Source organism: Mirounga angustirostris, unplaced genomic scaffold (assembly GCF_029215605.1).
Source record: "Mirounga angustirostris isolate CCGP_5_RB_7025 unplaced genomic scaffold, mMirAng1.0.hap1 SCAF_11, whole genome shotgun sequence".
Taxonomy (NCBI): Eukaryota; Metazoa; Chordata; class Mammalia; order Carnivora; family Phocidae; genus Mirounga; species Mirounga angustirostris.
The window spans coordinates 97,726,555-97,730,428 of record NW_026991719.1 but is presented as its reverse complement, the minus strand read 5'-3'; positions in this window follow the sequence as shown (position 1 = coordinate 97,730,428).

Sequence of the window (3,874 nt, the reverse complement as noted above, 5' to 3'; positions counted from 1 at the left end):
CTTCCTCAATTTCTTTCATAAGTGCTCTGTATTTTTCAGAATACAGATCCTTTACCTCTTTGGTTAGGTTTATTCCGAGGTATCTTGTGATTTTGGTGCAATTGTAGATGGGATCGATTCCTTGATTTCTCTTTCTGCTGCTTCATGATTGGTATATAGAAATGCAGCAGATTTCTGTGCATTGATTTTATATCCCGCCACTTTACTGAATTCCTGTATGAGTTTTAGCAGTTTTGGGGTGGAGTCTTTTGGGTTTTCCACATAAAGTATCATATCATCTGCAAAGAGTGAGAGTTTGACTTCTTCTTTGCCAATTTGGATGCCTTTTATTTCTTTTTGTTGTCTGATTGCTGAGGCTAAGACTTCCAGTATTATGTTGAATAGCAGTGGTGAGAGTGGACATCCCTGCTGTGTTCCTGACCTGAGGGGAAAAGCTCTTAGTTTTTCCTCATTGAGGATGTTATTCACTGTGGGTTTTTCATATATGGCTTTTATTATATTGAGGTATGTACCCTCTATCCCTACACTGCGGAGAGTTTTTGTCAAGAAAGGATGCTGTATTTTGTCAGGTGCTTTTTCTGCTTCCATTGAGCGGATCATATGGTTCTCGTCCTTTATTTTATTAATGTGGTACATCACATTGATTGGTTTACAGATGTTGAACCACCCTTGCAGCCCAGGAATAAATTGCACTTGGTCATAGTGAATAATCCTTTTAATGTACTGTTGGATCCTATTAGCTAGTATCTTGGTGAGAATTTTTGCATCCATGTTCATCAGGGATATTCGTCTGTAATTCTTTTTGGTGGGGTCTTTGTCTCGTTTTGGGATCAAGGTAATGCTGGCCTCATAGAATGAGTTTGGAAGTTTTTCTTCCATTTCTATTTTTTAAAAATGCTTTATTTATTTGAGAGCGAGAGAGAGAGCATAAGCAGGGTGAGTGGCAGGCAGAGGGAGAGGGAGAAGCAGACTCCCCATTGAGCAGAGAGCCCAATGTGGGGCTCGATCCTAGGATCCTGAGATCATGACCTGAGCTGAAGGCAGATGCTTAACTGACTGAGCCACCCAGCTGCCTCCCATTTCTGTTTTTTGAAACAGTTTCAGAAGAATAGGTATTAATTCTTCTTCTTTTTTAGGATTTTATTTATTTGAGAGAGCGAGTGCTTGAGCAGGGGGGAGGAGTAGAGGGAGAGGGAGAAGCAGACTCCCTGCTGAGCAGGGAGCCCAATGTGGGGCTCAGTCCCAGGCCCCTGGGATCATTACCTGAGCCAAAGGCAGACATTTGACCGACTGAGCCACCAAGACACCCCAGTATTAATTCTTCTTTAAATGTTTGGCAGAATTCCACTGGGAGGGGGCGCCTGAGTGGCTCAGTCATTAAGCGTCTGCCTTCGGCTCAGGTCATGATCCCAGGGTCTTGGGATTGAGCCCCACATCGGGCTCCCTGCTTAGTGGAAAGCCTGCTTCTCCCTCTCCCACTCCCCCTGCTTGTGTTCCTGCTCTCGCTCTCTCTTTCTCTGTCAAATAAATAAATAAAATCTTTAAAAAAAAAAAAAAGAAGAATTCCACTGGGAGGCCATCTGGCCCTAGACTCTTGTTTGTTAGGAGATTTTTGATTACTGATTCAATTTCTTTGCTGGTTATGGGTGTGTTCAGGTTTTTTATTTCTGTTTCAGTTTGGTAGTTTATATGTTTCTAGGAATGCATCCATTTCTTCCAGATTGCCTAATTTGTTGGCATAAAATTGCTCATAATAGTGTCTTATATTTGTTGGTTTTTCTTAGGTGTTGACTCTTTCATTCATGATTTTATTTGGGTCCTTTATCTTTTTTTAAAAAAAGATTTTATTTATTTATTTGACAGAGGGAGACAGCGAGAGAGGGAACACAAGCAGGGGGAGTGGGAGAGGGAGAAGCAGGCTTCCCGCAGCGCAGGGAGCCCGATTCGGGGCTCCATCCCAGCACCCTGGGATCATGACCTGAGCCAAAGGCAGACGCTTAACGACTGAGCCACCCAGGAGCCCTCTCTTTTCTTTTTGATAAGTCTGGCTAGGAGTTTATCAATCTTGTTAATTCTTTCAAAGAACCAGCTTCTAGTTTCGTTGATCTGTTCTGTTGGTTTTTTTATTTCTATATCATTGATTTCTGCTCTAATCTTTATTATTTCTCTTCTCCTGCTGGATTTAGGTTTTATTTGCTGTTCTTTTTCCAGCTCCTTTTAGGTGTAGGGTTAGCTTGTGTATTCGAGCCTTTTCTTGCTTCTTGAGAAAGGCCTGTATTGCTATATACGTCCCTCTTAGGTCCACCTTTGCTGCACCCCAAAGGTTCTGAACTGTTGTGTTTTTATCTTCATTTGTATGAATTTTTTATGTATGTATTTTTTAAATTCTTCTTTAATTTGGTGGTTGACCCATTCATTCTTTAGTAGAATGCTCTTTAACCTTCATGTATTTGTGTTCCTTCCAAATTTCCTCTTGTGATTGAGTTCAAGTTTTAAAGCATTGTGGTCTGAAAATATGCATGGTATAATCTCAATCTTTTTGTGCCAGTTGAGACCTGATTTGTGACCCAGTATGTGATCTATTCTGGAGAATGTTCCATGTGCACTCGAGAAGAATGAGTATTCTGTTGTTTTAGGTTGGTATGTTCTGTATCTATCTGTGAAGTCCATCTGGTCCAGTGTGTCATTCAAAGCCCTTGTTTCCTTGTTGATCTTCTGCTTAGCTGATCTATCCATTGCTGTGAGTGGAGTGTTAAAGTCCCCCACTATTATTGTATTATTATCAGTGTGTTTCTTTAATTTTGTTATTAATTAGTTTATATATTTGATTGCTCCCAAGTTAGGGGCATAAATATTTACAATTGTTAGATCTTGTTGGATAGACCCTTTTTTTTTTTTTTTAAGATTTTATTTATTTGACAAAGAGAGACACAGTGAGAGAGGGAACACAAGCAGGGGGAGTGGGAGAGGGAGAAGCAGGCTTCCCGCCGAGTAGGGAGCCCGATGCAGGGCTCGATCCCAGGACCCTGAGACCATGACCTGAGCTGAAGGCAGATGCTTAATGACTGAGCCACCCAGGCGCCCCTGGATAGACCCTTTTATTATGATATAGTGTCCTCCTGCATCTCTTATTACAGTCTTTGGTTTAAAATCTAGTTTGTCTGATATAAGGATTGCTACCCCAGCTTTCTTTTGATGTCCATTAGCATGGTAAATGGTTCTTCACCCCATCACTTTTAATCTGGAGGTGTCCTTGGGTTTAAAATGAGTCTCTTGTAGACCGCTTATTGATGGGTCTTATTTTCTAAGACTTTACTTACTTGACAGAGCGTGGGATGAGGGGGAAGGGCCAGAAGGAGAGGTAGAAGCAGACTCCCCACTGAGCAAGGGGACCCCCCCCATGTGGGGCTCAATCCCAGGACCCAGAGATCATGGAGCCAAAGGCAGGTGTTTAAACAACTGAGCCACCCAGGTGCCCCTGGGTCTTGTTTTGTATCCAGTCTGATACCCTTTATCTTTTGGTTGGAGCATTTAGCCCATTTACATTCAAAGTAATTATTGAAAGATACAAATTTAGAGCCATTGTATTACTGTAAAGTTGCTGTTTCTGTAGATTGTCTCTGTTACTTTTGGGCTCTCTCTTCAAAGGATCCCCTTTAATATATCTTACAGGGCTGGTTTAGTGTTCATGAATTCCTTTAGTTATTGTTTGTCCTGGAAACTCTCCTATTTTGAATGACAGCCTTGCTGGATAAAGTATCCTTGGCTGCATATTTTTCCCATTTAGCACCTTGAATATATCAAGCCAGTTCTTTCTGGCCTGCCAGGTCTCTGTGGACAGGTCTGCTGCCAGCCTCATGTTTCTGCCCTTGTA